This window comes from Aethalodelphis obliquidens, unplaced genomic scaffold (assembly GCF_003676395.1).
Source record: "Aethalodelphis obliquidens isolate GAN/ISIS:26980383/991018 unplaced genomic scaffold, ASM367639v1 scaffold54, whole genome shotgun sequence".
Taxonomy (NCBI): Eukaryota; Metazoa; Chordata; class Mammalia; order Artiodactyla; family Delphinidae; genus Aethalodelphis; species Aethalodelphis obliquidens.
In genome coordinates, this window is record NW_020837998.1 from 14,174,327 (window position 1) to 14,190,357 (window position 16,031).

The window sequence follows — 16,031 nt, forward strand, 5'->3', positions numbered from 1 at the left end:
GCAGGGGACACGGGTTCGTGCCCCGGTCCGGGAAGATCCCACATGCCGCGGAGCAGCTGGGCCCGTGAGCCATGGCTGCTGAGCCTGCGCGTCCGGAGCCTGTGCTCCGCAACGGAAGAGGCCACAACAGTGAGGGGCCCCAAAAAAAAAAAAAAAAAAAAAAAAAAAAAAGAATTACTCTGGTTTTCTAGCTTCTGCAAGTGATTGGATGGTAGTGCCCATGAGATAGGTTAACATTGGAAGAGGAGCACATTTAAAATGAAGATGATGACTCTGCTATCAGACATGTTCGAATTTGAAGTACTCGAAGAACATCAAGTGGAGATGTCCATCAGGCAGTCAGGTATATGAATCTGAAGCTCAGCAGAGAGGATTGGTCTGGAGTTATAGTCTTGGGAGTCACCAGTACATAGGCTGTAATTGTAATCATGAGAATGCCTCTTAGGGAAAGGGTATAGAGTGGGAAATGAGAAAAGGGTCAAGAAAAGATCCCTGAGGAACCCCAGCATATGGAAGAATCCAGCAAAGGGGACTGAGAAGGAGTGATTAGTGGAGTAAGAAGAAAATTAGTAGACAGTGGTACCCCAGGATTCAAGAGAGGAAACTGTTTCAAAAAAGGAATTCAACTGTTAAGGCATCAAGCAAGAAGACAACAGAAATGTGTCCACTGGATTTGGCACATGGAGGTCTTCAGTGCCCTTCACAAGAGTAGTTTCAGTGGTGTGATAGAGATTCCATTTCAGATAGAGAAGCCATTTCAGAGTACACTGAAGAGTGAATGGGAGATTAAGAAGAGGAGTCAATGAGAATAGATAATTCTTTAGAAAAATTTTACTCTCAAGAGCCATTGAGAAATTGAGTGGTAGGTGGAGAGGAATATGGATCAAGTGAGGGCTTTTCAAAGATGAGTGATACTAGAGCAGGCTTAGATGCTACTATGATCTATTAGAATGATCTATAAAGAGAGATAAGGATGTAGGCAAAGTATCTGAAGATACTGGACAGGAATGGATGCAGAGTACAGGTGGAGAAGTGACCTTAAACAGCAGGCACTCATAATGTATAAACTCATTCTTAGGCACAGGCCTTATTGATAGAATGTCTCACCGTCTGTGGATAGGCGGAACATCAGGACATGAAAGTATTGTAACATTTAGACTCTTCTGGTGTTTTTTAAACCAGTATTCATTAATAAACATTAATAAAACAGTTGTGTCACCTTCAGAACAGGGAAATCCTCAAAACAACAAGGGACTTATTTGTCTTTCATTTAATAACTATTTTTTGAGTAAACTGTGCCATGCAATGATCTAAATGCTGGAAATAAAATAGTGAACAAGTCATACCTGATTATTTCTCTTATAGAGCTTAAAGTGTACTGGGAGAGAAGTATATTAAACAAATAATTGTAATACGGTGTGATAAGGGCTATGATGGGAGAAGTACTCTGTCAACACTTTACTTTATCTGGGAGTGGAGGAGTTAGGGTCAGAGGACTTCTAGAAACAGATATTAAGTTGGTATCTGAAAGATAAATAGGAGTTATCCAGAAGAATGGGGTCAAGAAATAGGGTGTGAGGAAGAGTTCCAGGCAGAGGTAACCGTATACATGAAGACTTTGACACCGAGGGAGTATGATGCAGTTGAAGAACATAAGGTCAGTGTGACTGGACTGCAGAGAGTGGGAGGCAAAATGGTGGAAGATGAAGCTGGAGAGGTAGCAGGGACCAGATTACACAGGGCCTTATATACTGTGTTTCGGATTCTGGTATTTATCTTAAGACCCAGGGGAAGACATAGCAGGGATTTAGGCAGGGAAATGAGCCTGACAGGATTTACATTTTGAAAACATTCTAGCTGCACTTCTGAGAATTGATCGGAGGGGGCAAGAGTGGAGGGATGACTAAAAGAGTTGAGAGGCTATTGCAGTTGTTTGGATGAGAATTATGGTGACATTTGCTAGGATGGTAGGGGTAGAGATGGAGAGAAGTAGAAGTATTTTAGAAGTATTTGCAAATTAACAGCTCTTGGTAAAGAATTGGATGTGGAGAATGAGGGAGAAGAACGTGTCAATGATTCCTAGGTTTTTGGCTTGAACAACTGGTTGGATGAGGCAATGGCAGCTTTTACTGGGACAGAGAAGGCAGAAGAGGAGGCTGCAGATGATCAGTTTGGTTTTTTAGAAGAACTAACTCACTATCATCATTCTCTTACCAGATGCATCTGGTAAGACTCCAATCAAATAAAATTCCAAGAGTATCTGAAAAGCTCTAGTATTACTTTTATCTTCTTAATATCTTGAGTGCCTATGGATGGCTGAAGGGTTTAGCTTATGTTTTTTTGACTTACTGTGTTTGACCTTCATAATTCATTTAATTATACTTCTTTTTCTGACCTCATTATTGCTTTTTCTGAACCACTTCTACCAAACTAGACCAATGGTGCATTTATGTTCATGCTGAGTTCAACTCTTAGTAGGGACATGAATTTATAGTAGGGACGCTGTAGATGTATGCTTCTTATATTTTTAATATGGATTTTTTCAAACATATTTACCTAAGTAGATAGTAATAGATTAACATATTCTCACCAACTAACTTCAATAATTATCAATTTATAGTCAATTGTATTTAATCCATCCAAACAGGATGGACTTTAAAGAAATCACTATTATTCATAAAACAATTAACAATATTTCTTAACATTATATTTCCACTTAGTGTTCTAATTTTCCTGAATGCCTAATTTTCCTTTTACAGTTTCTTTGAAACAGGATTCAAATAAGTCCATACATTGTATTTTGTGGATGTCTCCTAAGTCTCTCAATTCATTGGTTCCCTGTCTCTGTTTTTATTTTTAAATTATTATTTCAATTTATTTGTTGAAGAAAACAGGTTGTTTATCCTGTAAAGTTTCTCACATTTTGGATTTTGCTGATCACATCTCTGACGTGTTGGTTAAAGTATTCTTTTGTTCCTTATACTTCCTGTAAACTGGTAGATCTAGAGCCTTGATCTGATTCAAGATTGATTTTTTGGGGCAGTAATATTTCATAAATGTTGTGTGTATTTCCATCAAGAGGTACAGAATATCTGGCTGAATCTCTTCTTTGTGATATTAGCGGTCATTGATAGTCATTACCTAGATTCATTATTTCATTAGGGGTTTATAAGATGGTGATATTCCAATTCTATAATTCTTCCTTCATTTACTAGTTGCAATATGTCTATAAAGGAAAAATTCCTCTCGAAAGCTATTTCATCACTCTGAGGGACAGCTTGGATTCCCTTAGCACCATCCTCCAAAGGTGACCAATGAATATATTTTTCAGAGTCATTATTACTCATGGGTTTTTAACATTTTTGATGTGTTTCAATTCATAAGTTCATTGCAGTTATTATTCTTAATGATATTCAAATTGGCATTGTAGCCCTTCTCAAGTTGGTTCCTGAGTGCTTTTGACACTACCCCAATCATCTTTTTTTTTTTTAACATCTTTATTGGAGTATAATTGCTTTACAATGGTATGTTAGTTTCAGCTTCACAACAAAATGAATCAGTTATATATATACATATATTCCCATATCTCTTCCCGCTTGCGTCTCCCTCCCTCCCACCCTCCCTATCCCACCCCTCCAGGCGGTCACAAAGCACCGAGCTGATCTCCCTGTGCTATGCGGCTGCTTCCCACTAGCTATCTACCTTACGTTTGGTAGTGTATATATGTCCACGCCTCTTTATCGCTTTGTCACCGTTTACACTTCCCCCTCCCCATAGCCTCAAGTCCATTCTCTAGTAAGTCTGTGTCTTTATTCCTGTTTCACCCCTAGGTTTTTCATGACATTTTTTTTTTAAATTCCATATATATGTGTTAGCATACGGTATTTGTCTCTCTCTTTCTGACTTACTTCACTCTGTATGACAGACTCTAGGTCTATCCACCTCATTACAAATAGCTCAATTTCGTCTCTTTTTATGGCTGAGTAATATTCCATTGTATATATGTGCCACATCTTCTTTATCCATTCATCCGATGATGGACGCTTAGGTTGTTTCCATCTCTGGGCTATTGTAAATAGAGCTGCAATGAACATTTTGGTACATGACTCTTTTTGAATTATGGTTTTCTCAGGGTATATGCCCAGTAGTGGGATTGCTGGGTCATATGGTAGTTCTATTTGTAGCTTTTTAAGGAACCTCCATACTGTTCTCCACAGTGGCTGTATCAATTTACATTCCCACCAACAGTGTAAGAGGGTTCCCTTTTCTCCACACCCTCTCCAGCATTTATTGTTTCTAGATTTTTTGATGATAGCCATTCTGACTGGTGTGAGATGATATCTCATTGTAGTTTTGATTTGCATTTCTCTCATGATTAGTGATGTTGAGCATTCTCTCATGTGTTTGTTGGCACTCTGTATATCTTCTTTGGAGAAATGTCTATTTAGGTCTTCTGCCCATTTTTGGATTGGGTTGTTTGTTTTTTTGTTATTAAGCTGCATGAGCTGCTTATAAATTTTGGAGATCAATCCTTTGTCAGTTGCTTCATTTGCAAATATTTTCTCCCATTCTGAGGGTTGTCTTTTGGTCTTCTTTATGGTTTCCTTTGCTGCGCAAAAGCTTTTAAGTTTCATTAGATCCCATTTGTTTACTCTTGTTTTTATTTCCATTACTCTAGGAGGTGGGTCAGAAAGAATCCTGCTGTGATTTATGTCATAGAGTGTTCTGCCTATGTTTTCCTCTAAGAGTTTGATAGTTTCTGGCCTTACATTTAGGTCTTTAATCCATTTTGAGCTTATTTTTGTGTATGGTGTTAGGGAGTGATCTAACCACATACTTTTACATGTAGCTGTCCAGTTTTCCCAGCACCACTTATTGAATAGGCTGTCCTTTCTCCACGGTACATTTCTGCCTCCTTTGTCAAAGATAAGGTGACCATATGTGCGTGGGTTTATCTCTGGGCTTTCTATCCTGTTCCATTGATCTATCTTTCTGTTTTTGTGCCAGTACCATACCGTTTTGATAACTGTAGCTTTGTAGTATAGTCTGAAGTCTGGGAGCCTGATTCCTCCAGTTCCTTCTTTCGTTCTCAAGATTGCTTTGGCTATTCGGGGTCTTTTGTGTTTCCATACAAATTGCAAAATTTTTTGTTCTAGTTCTGTGAAAAATGCCAGTGGTAGTTTGATAGGGATTGCATTGAATCTATAGATTGCTTTTGGTAGTAGAGTCATTTTCACAATGTTGATTCTTCCAATCCAAGAACATGGTATATCTCTCCATCTATTTGTATCATCTTTAATTTCTTTCATCAGTGTCTTATAATTTTCTGCATACAGATCTTTTGTCTCCTTAGGTAGGTTTATTCCTAGATATTTTATTCTTTTTGTTGCAATGGTAAATGGGAGTGTTTTCTTGATTTCACTTTCAGATTTTTCATCATTAGTATATAGGAATGCCAGAGATTTCTGTGCATTAATTTTGTATCCTGCCACTTTACCAAATTCATTGATTAGCTCTAGTAGTTTTCTGGTAGCATCTTTAGGGTTCTCTATGTATAGGATCATGTCATCTGCAAACAGTGACAGCTTTACTTCTTCTTTTCCGATTTGGATTCCTTTTATTTCCTTTTCTTCTCTGATTGCTGTGGCTAAAACTTCCAAAACTATGTTGAATAAGAGTGGTGAGAGTGGGCAACCTTGTCTTGTTCCTGATCTTAGTGGAAATGCTTTCAGTTTTTCGCCATTGAGGATGATGTTTGCTGTGGGCTTGTCATATATGGCCTTTATTATGTTGAGGAAAGTTCCCTCTATGCCTACTTTCTGCAGGGTTTTTATCATAAATGGGTGTTGAATTTTGTCAAAAGCTTTCTCTGCATCTATTGAGATGATCATATGGTTTTTATCCTTCAGTTTGTTAATATGGTTTATCACATTGATAGATTTGCGTATATTGAAGAATCCTTGCATTCCTGGAATAAACCCCACTTGATCATGGTGTATGATCCTTTTAATGTGCTGTTGGATTCTATTTGCTAGTATTTTGTTGAGGATTTTTGCATCTATGTTCATCAGTGATATTGGCCTGTAGTTTTCTTTCTTTGTGACATCCTTGTCTGGTTTTGGTATCAAGGTGATGGTGGCCTCGTAGAAGGAGTTTGGGAGTGTTCCTCCCTCTGCTATATTTTGGAAGAGTTTGAGAAGGATAGGTGTTAGCTCTTCTCTAAATGTTTGATAGAATTCGCCTGTGAAGCCATCTGGTCCTGGGCTTTTCTTTGTTGGAAGATTTTTAATCACAGTTTCAATTTCAGTGCTTGTGATTGGTCTGTTCATATTTTCTATTTCTTCCTGATTCAGTCTTGGCAGGTTGTGCATTTCTAAGAATTTGTCCATTTCTTCCAGATTGTCCATTTTATTGGCATAGAGTTGCTTGTAGTAATCTCTCATGATCTCTTTTATTTCTGCAGTGTCAGTTGTTACCTCTCCTTTTTCATTTCTAATTCTATTGATTTGAGTCTTCTCCCTTTTTTTCTTGATGAGTCTGGCTAGTGGTTTATCTATTTTGTTTATCTTCTCAAAGAACCAGCTTTTAGTTTTATTGATCTTTGCTATTGTTTCCTTCATTTCTTTTTCATTTATTTCTGATCTGATTTTTATGATTTCTTTCCTTCTGCTAGCTTTGGGGTTTTTTTGTTCTTCTTTCTCTAATTGCTTGAGGTGCAAGGTTAGGTTGTTTATTCGAGATGTTTCCTGCTTCTTAAGGTGGGCTTGTATTGCTATAAACTTCCCCCTTAGAACTGCTTTTGCTGCATCCCACAGGTTTTGGGTCGTTGTGTCTCCATTGTCATTTGTTTCTAGGTATTTTTTGATTTCCTCTTTGATTTCTTCAGTGATCACTTCATTATTAAGTAGTGTATTGTTTAGCCTCCATGTGTTTGTATTTTTTACAGATCTTTTCCTGTAATTGATATCTAGTCTCATGGCGTTGTGGTCAGAAAAGATACTTGATACAATTTCAATTTTCTTAAATTTACCAAGGCTTGATTTGTGACCCAAGATATGATCTATCCTGGAGAATGTTCCATGAGCACTTGAGAAAAATGTGTATTCTGTTGTTTTTGGATGGAATGTCCTATAAATATCAATTAACTCCATCTCGTTTAATGTATCATTTAAAGCTTGTGTTTCCTTATTTATTTTCATTTTGGATGATCTGTCCATTGGTGAAAGTGGGGTGTTAAAGTCCCCTACTATGAATGTGTTACTGTCGATTTCCCCTTTTATGGTTGTCAGTATTTGCCTTATGTATTGAGGTGCACCTATGTTGGGTGCATAAATATTTACAATTGTTATATCTTCCTCTTGGATCGATCCCTTGATCATTATGTAGTGTCCTTCTTTGTCTCTTCTAATAGTCTTTGTTTTAAAGTCTATTTTGTCTGATATGAGAATTGCTACTCCAGCTTTCTTTTGGTTTCCATTTGCATGAAATACCTTTTTCCATCCCCTTACTTTCAGTCTGTATGTGTCTCTAGGTCTGAAGTGGGTCTCTTGTAGACAGCAAATATATGGGTCTTGTTTTTGTATCCATTCAGCCAATCTGTGTCTTTTGGTGGGAGCATTTAGTCCATTTACATTTAAGGTAATTATCGATATGTGTGTTCCTATTCCCATTTTCTTAATTGTTTTGGGTTCGTTATTGTAGGTCCTTTCCTTCTTTTGTGTTTCTTGCCTAGAGAAGTTCCTTTAGCAGTTGTTGTAGAGCTGGTTTGGTGGTGCTGAACTCTCTCAGCTTTTGCTTGTCTGTAAAGGTTTTAATTTCTCCATCAAATCTGAATGAGATCCTTGCTGGGTAGAGTAATCTTGGTTGCAGGTTTTTCTCCTTCAACACTTTCAATATGTCCTGCCACTCCCTTCTGGCTTGCAGAGTTTCTGCTGAAAGATCAGCTGTTAACCTTATGGGGATTCCCTTGTGTGTTATTTGTTGTTTTTCCCTTGCTGCTTTTAATATGTTTTCTTTGTATTTAATTTTTGACAATTTGATTAATATGTGTCTTGGCATATTTCTCCTTGGATTTATCCTGTATGGGACTCTCTGTGCTTCCTGGACTTGATTAATGATTTCTTTTCCCATATTAGGGAAGTTTTCAACTATAATCTCTTCAAATATTTTCTCAGTCCCTTTCTTTTTCTCTTCTTCTTCTGGAACCCCTATAATTCGAATGTTGGTGCGTTTAATGTTGTCCCAGAGGTCTCTGAGACTGTCCCAGTTCTTTTCATTCTTTTTTCTTTATTCTGCTCTGCAGTAGTTATTTCCACTATTTTATCTTCCAGGTCACTTATCCGTTCTTCTGCCTCAGTTATTCTGCTATTGATCCCATCTAGAGTACTTTTAATTTCATTTATTGTGTTGTTCATCGTTGCTTGCTTCATTTTTAGTTCTTCTAGGTCCTTGTTAACTGATTCTTGCAATTTGTCCATTCTATTGTCCATTCTATCTCCAAGATTTCGGATCAACCTTACTATCATTATTCTGAATTCTTTTTCAGGTAGACTGCCTATTTCCTCTTCATTTGTTAGGTCTGGTGGGTTTTTATCTTGCTCCTTCATCTGCTGTGTGTTTTTCTGTCTTTTCATTTTGCTTATCTTACTGTGTTTGGGGTCTCCTTTTTTGCAGGCTGAAGGTTCGTAGTTCCTGTTGTTTTTTGTGTCTGTCCCCAGTGGCTAAGGTTGGTTCAGTGGGTTGTGTAGGCTCCCTGGTGGAGGGTACTAGTGCCTGTGTTCTGGTGTATGAGGCTGGATCTTGTCTTTCTGGTGGGCAGGTCCACGTCTGGTGGTGTGTTTTGGGGTGTCTGTAGACTTACTAAGATTTTGGGCAGCCTCTCTGCTAATGGGTGGGGTTGTGTTCCTGTCTTGCTAGTTGTTTGGCATAGGATGTCCAGCACTGTAGCTTGCTGGTCGTTGAGTGAAGCTGGGTGCTGGCGTTGAGATGGAGATCTCTCGGAGATTTTTGCTGTTTGATATTATGTGCAGCTGGGAGGCCTCTTGTGGACCAGTGTCCTGAAGTTGGCTCTCCCACCTCAGAGGCACAGCACTGAGTCCTGGCTGCAGCACCAAGAGCCTTTCATCCACAGGGCTCCTTAATTTGGGATGATTCCTTGTCTATTCAGGTATTCCACAGATGCAGGGTATATCAAGTTGATTGTGGAGCTTTAATCCGCTGCTTCTGAGGCTGCTGGGAGAGATTTCCCTTTCTCTTCTTTGTTCTGACAGTTCCCAGGGGCTCAGCTTTGGATTTGGCCCCGCCTGTGCGTGTAGGTCGCCGGAGGGCGTCTGTTCTTTGCTCAGACAGGACGAGGTTAAAGGAGCCGCTGATTCGGAGGCTCTGGCTCACCCAGGCCGGGGGATAGGGAGGGTCACGGAGTGCGGGGCGGGCCTGCAGCGGCAGAGGCCGGCGTGACTCTGCAGCCTGAGGCGCGCGGTGCGCTCTCCCGGGGAGCCGTCCCTGGATCCCGGGACCCTGGCAGTGGCGGGCTGCACAGGCTCCCCAGAAGGGCATGTGGCTAGTGACCTGTGTTCGCACACAGGCCTCCTGGCGGCGGCAGCAGCGGCCTTAGCGTCCCATGTCCGTCTCTGGGCTCCGCACTCTTAGCCGCGGCTCGCGCCCGTCCCTGTAGCTCTCTCAAGCAGCGTTCTTAATCCCCTCTCCTCGTGCACCAGGAAACAAAGAGGGACGTAAAAGTCTCTTGCCTCTTCGGCAGGTCCAGACCCCTCCCCGGACTCTCTCCCGGCCAGCCGCGGCGCACCAACGCCCTGCAGGCTGTGTTCACGCAGCCAACCTCAGTCCTCTCCCGGCGCTCCGACAAAAGCCGGAGCCTCAGCTCCCAGTCCCGCCCGCCCCGGCGGGCGAGCAGACAAGCCTCTCGGCTGGTGAGTTCCGGTCGGCCCGATCCTCTGCGCTGGAATCTGTCCGCTTTGCCCTCCGCACCCCTGTTGCTGTGCTCTCCTCCGCGGCTCCCAAGCTCCCCCACTCCGCCTCCCGAAGTCTCCACCCGCGAAGGGGCTTCCTAGTGTGTGGACACTTTTCCTCCTTCACAGCTCTCTCCCGCTGGTGCAGGACCCGTCCCTATCCTTTTGTCTCTGTTTAGTGTTTTCTTTTGCCCTAACCAGGTACGTGGGGGGTTCCTTGCCTTTTGGGAGGTCTGAGGTCTTCTGCCAGCGTTCAGTAGGTGTTCTGTAGGAGTTGTTCCACGCGTAGATGTATTTCTGGTGTATCTGTGGAGAGGAAGGTGATCTCCGCGTCTTACTCTTCTGCCATCTTCCCGGAAGTCCCCCAATCATCTTTGATAGCTTTCTTGCTTTCTGATATGATAATTAATAAAACCATATGAATAAATAATTTTAAATATTTATGACATGTTAAGTGCATGATTGTGGCTCTAAATTACCATTTAGTTATGCTTTGTATAACAGGATATAAACACTACCCTCGTCTCCAGTCTACGGAATGCTAAGTTGACACACAAGACAGTCAAAGCTTCCTTTCATTCAATATCTGACTAATTTATGGCTTTACAGAAAAATAAACAGCCAGCACATGATTTCATCTCCTAAACAAAGCATTTACACTTATCTAAATATGTTTTTTAAATGAGGTGGAATTTCTTCCTTCTTAAAAATATGTTTCTGGAACTACTAAAAAATTTGCATTTTCTAAATAGCTGATAAAAAACATTCCTCCATATTGTTGAAGAAGGGAGGCACTGGGACCACCAGTAAGACTTGGTTTAAGTATGCCAGTCAGACTTGACTTCTTTCCGTCCTGCTGCTGCATAAGAGGCCATGCTCTCCTTTTTTGTTTCTTCTTTTTTGCAGCCTTTAGTGTCTTGGTTAGCCACCCCAGTCCCAGTGGATTTCCCTTTTGCTCCTCCTTTCCCTCTTGTTTGCACATTTTTCCTGAAGGTTTATTCTTTCTTGTTGCCTTTTGTTTTTGGCTTAGTCTCAACTTTGGAAGGAAAAGGTTTGGCTACAACCTGTGAATCTCCCTTGGGCTCTTTCTTTACTGCCTCTTTAGCTGAATTGACCTTCTTCTTAGAAATCTTGGTGGTGGCTTCAGTGAGGAAGATGCGTGCCTGGGTGCCTAGGAGTCTTCACAAAGCTGGGCTACTTTGCTGCTGCCAATCCCATAGCCTGAACTCCTGGGGTCCAAGATGGTAGTGGATCAGATGTCTGCCCATTATTTTGATTTAATATCAGGAATCTCTCTCTCTCTCTCTCTCTCTCTCTCTTTCTCTCATCATCCTCTATCACTATCATCTGTGTCCTCATCCCTCTCTCTCCCTTTTTAGGTAAGTGGTAGCATACTATACGTGCTTTTCTCCACCTTGTCTTTTTCACCTTAACAATATACCAGGAGATCATTCCAAAGTAGTATATAGAGTATATATTCCTCATTCTTTTTACAGCTACATAATACTCCTTAATGTGGATGTATTGCAGTTGATTCAAACAGTCCTTTATTGATGGACATTTGTTTTTTTTTAACCTTCTGCTATTACATATAGAACTGCAGTGAATAATCTACTGCATATGCTTTACTGTTATTTTTGCCAGTGTATCCTTGGGATACATTCCTAGAAGTGGGATTACAGGGTCAAAGGGAAAAAGCTTTATGTAATTTTGCAAGATTCGACAACTTCCCCTCCATTGGGGTGGTACTATTTTACATTCCCACCATCAAAGCATGAGAATGTCTGTTCACAGCCTCACCAAAGACTATGTGGTCAAACCTTTGACTTTTTGCCAATCTGATAAGTGAAAAATTATATCTTATTTTAGTTTTAATTTATACTTCTCTTATGAGTAAGTTTGAATATTATTTCATATATTTAAGAGTCATTTATATATCCTTTTCTGAGAACTGTCTTGACAGTTTAAAAAACATGTTCAATGTGTTTCAATCTGTTATAGTCTTTTTTTTTTGGTATAGTCTTTTTTTATGCTCAAGTTCTATCTTAGGCCAGTGGAAGACTCTTCAGGCTATCTCCTGTGTCCTTTTGACATGACCTCAGCATTCCTTTATTTTTTTACCCTAGTAATCTTTGACCGCTTCTTTGCTAAATGATATGACAAGATATTCTAGACTTATCTTGTACATTAAATGCCTGAGAATTGGCATCAGCCATTTCTCTAAGCTGCTGGAGGAATAATAATTCTATTTGCTAAACCTCATATCCACATGCACATTCATAGCACTTATCATTACCTGACATTACAGTGTGTATTGTCTGATTCTTCCTCTATATTCTAAGAATTTAGAGTGTAAGCTACATGGAGGGTTAACACTTTGTTTTGTTCACTAATGTATCTCGAACACCTAGAACAAAACCTGATATACAGAGGTTCTCAAAACCTGCTTCTTTCCATTTATCAGAGGTCATGATTGCAGCCCTCTACATGAGGAGATGGGTGATCATCCGGAGACTGAGCCCAGGAGTCACTATCATTCATTCGTTCATTCCCATGTACTGAGTGGCTGGTATGTAACAGACAGTGTTCTAGGCAAGTTGGTAATGTTTGCATTAGGCCTGAGGCTCAGGCAAAACCTCTAGCCACACTGATCAGGCAGAAATGATTCCTCTTCAATGTCAAACTTGAGCTAAACTAATAGGGTCAAGTAACCACCTGGAATAAAAGGAAATGGTGGATGGGACTTCCCTGATGGTGCAGTGGTTAAGAATCCACCTGCCAATGCAGGGGACATGGGTTCATTCCCTGGTCTGGGAAGATCCCACATGCCACGGAGCAACTAAGCCCATGTGCCACAACTACTGAGCCTGTGCTCTAGAGCCCACGAGCCACAACTACAGAAGCCCGCAACAAGAGAAGCCACCACAATGAGAAGCCCATGCACCGCAATGAAGAGTAGCCCCTGCTTACTGCTACTAAAGAAAGCCCACATACAGCAACGGAGACCCAACGCAGCCAAAAATTAAATAAATAAATCTTAAAAAAAGGACATGGTGGGAGTATTTTCTTCCCTCAGGACTCTTCCTTCACGCAATGAAGACATGGCACCAAAGCTTCATACATTATGCAAATATATGTATATTTTACTTATTGTTTACATTTCCAGATGCTGTCTATGATAGCTGTATTCTATGTAGTTTACATCAAACTCATCTCTTTTATGTGAGAGGGAAATCAGAGTAGGCCAGGACTAATATTTGTTGAAGTCTTATTGTGTGCCAGACGTTTAAAAATAGATTTTCTCACTATATTTTGTATTATAGTCTCCTGGAAGATAAAGTAAGGAGGAAAAGAAAGCACATTTTTAAAAGACTTTATTTTTTTTAGATCAGTTACAGCACTTATTTTTTTTAAAAAGGAAATAGTATAAGGATTTTCTATTCTTTTCCTAGCTCCAGGAGGTAATTCATCTTACAACACAGAAGAGTCAACAGGTACCATTTGCAAAGGATTTCCCATTTATTCCTCACACCACTGTGGTAAAGTGAGGGATTTCGTCACATCCACTGAGAAGACTGAGGCTCAGAGAGGTGATAACATATAAAACTCTATCAGTCATTTCTAGATTAGAGCAGTGGTTCTCAAACTGTCTTGTGTCATCTGTATGACGTGTAAACACTAATTACTGGGCCCCATCTGGGTGAGGCCCAAGAATATGCACTTCCAACAAGTTCCCAGGTGATGCTGATGCTGCTGGTCCAGGGACCACAGTTGGAGAACTACTGATGTGAATAACAAACAAAAATGACATTTACTTTTTACGAGGATCTAGAGAGAGAATCACTGCGAGCTGAGAGGGCTGTTGGAGGTACATGGCCTGGGGTCAAAGCAAAGGGGATTCAGAGTGCAGTGTGCCCAGGCCCATGCTTTGCGCCATTGACTCAGACAGTGGCTGACACTACGTCACTCTCCTAAAGTGTGAGGGGACCAGTCACTGGTCCACAGAACTGTTCATGTGGCATTGTGATTTCATCACGTCTCCCGCCCTGGGGAGCCCTGTGGTTGAGGGATTAAGCACCAGGCTCCCAAAAATCTCCCTTGATCTTAAGAGCTATTCAGGTTACTTCTTATTAAATCCCTAATTCAGACCAGGCTATGGGAAGTTAGGAGAGGTGAAGTAAATCAGGGACACTGTCTTGTAAATGCCTGCTCAGTAGTGAAACCTGGAATTACAATAAAGCTTTCTCACTGTGTCCCGAAACTACCAGAGCTCTGAATGCTCTCATCTCCCTGTGCAGTCGATGGTGGCCAGGATATTACTTTTTGATCATTTTTTATAGTGAGCTGTATTACTTGTAAATGATTCTATTACTGAAAAAATTTAAAACGCCCTATGGCAAATAACAAAAGCAATAACATCCCAGCAAAGCTTGTCTGAAATGGTTAGAGTAAATATTTGCAAATTAGGGCTAATTCTCATGATATATGAAAGCATTCTCAGCAACCAGTATAGAGAGATGGACAAATGATGCCGTGGTAAGCAGCCTCTAAGACGGCTCCAATGAGCAGGAGCCTCCCTTCCTGAGCGGCGTCGGGAAGCCGGGGACCCCTTCCTGGAGCCCGGAGCCTGCGGCCCGAGCGCCCCCGGGGCCTTATTTATACGCAGCGCGCCTTTGTATGGAGAGACTCTGGCGGAGGTGCCGAGCGGTTCAGCGAAGCCAGACCCTGCTCCGCTCCCAGAGGAAATTTCCACCCCTGCAGCTGTCTTGTGACTCACGCTGCCACCCCAACCAGTCGGAAAGAGTGGGAGTATTGAGTGTGTACTGTACACTGAATGTACAACAGGGGGTTAATCACACAAGCGCACCATACACGAAAACGCACTTGTATTTGAACAGTGAAAAGACCCTTAAACAAAGGTTTGATCTTGCCTTTTTACCCAGGCTTTTATGGGTTCCTGGCTGCACTCTTCTCATTCACAATGTGGGCTATGTTTCAGAATCTGAACCATGAGGTTCCAAAATATCGTGACCAGATAGTCCAGGACTTATGGTTTTTCCAAAGTCAGTGACTGTGTTGCAATATTCATTCAATCTGTCTGATCCAGATTCCTATAAAGGGTACATTGAAGACCTAAAGCCATATGACTTAGAAGAACAGAAGAATCTCACAGTCTGTCCCGATGAAGTGCCTTTTGAACACAGAAGTCCAATTTATGTTGCATGTCAGTTTTTTACTGTCTTACTTCAAGCATGTGGTGGTGTGGATGATCCTGAGTTTGGTTATACCAGAGGAAAGCCTTGTATTCATGTGAAAACAGAGTAATTGAATTAAATCCTTAAGGAGAATCAACTATAGAATGTATTTCGAAGGATGAAAGCACAGCTACTCTATCAACTTATCCTCCCAATGGAATTATAGGAATAAAATATTTTCCATATTATGAGAAAAAACTGCATGTGAGGTATCTACTGCCATTAGTTGACATCTAGGTCACCTTTGATCCTGCAGTACCGTAAAAGAAGTAACAGTCAAGTGAAAGGTAGATGGATTACCCAATCGAAAACACCAGGATGTTCTTGACAAGTTTTTAGGACGAGTTGTGTTCAAAATCACAGTGTGTTTATAGTAATGAGTTAGGATATCTCCACAGACTAAATGTTATGTTGTCTGTCTTTATTTTGTATCAGCTGGACCTGCCATTCTAGAATTATGAGACCACCCTGGACAAAGGTAGGGTGGTACATGACACTGGGGTAACATCATAAGGTGCTTCTAGATCATAGTGTTCAATGTCCTTTGAAGTAACTGCCTGTTGCCTCTGCTGCCTTTTGAATCAGTGGACAGTCACCAGATAGGGACTGTGAACACTTGATTTGAAACATGTAGAATGGGGGTCTTGTCCTATTTTGATGTGGTTTAATTGCCAAGTGTATAAACCTTAGTGTGCTGCCCTATATAAATATTTTATAGATTTAACACTGGTTAAGTGCCATATTTTCATGCCAGCAAAGTTTAGGCATAAAATGGTACCTGACCAACATCAAGTGACTTTATAGCTGCAAG

General features: G+C 40.8%; 1 pseudogene; it reads left to right on the top strand.

Moving 5' to 3' along the window:
* The first annotated feature begins 285 nt into the window (after positions 1-285).
* LOC113609100 (sodium/potassium-transporting ATPase subunit beta-3 pseudogene) lies at positions 286-15,594 on the top strand (annotated as a pseudogene).
* The last annotated feature ends 437 nt before the right edge of the window (positions 15,595-16,031 follow it).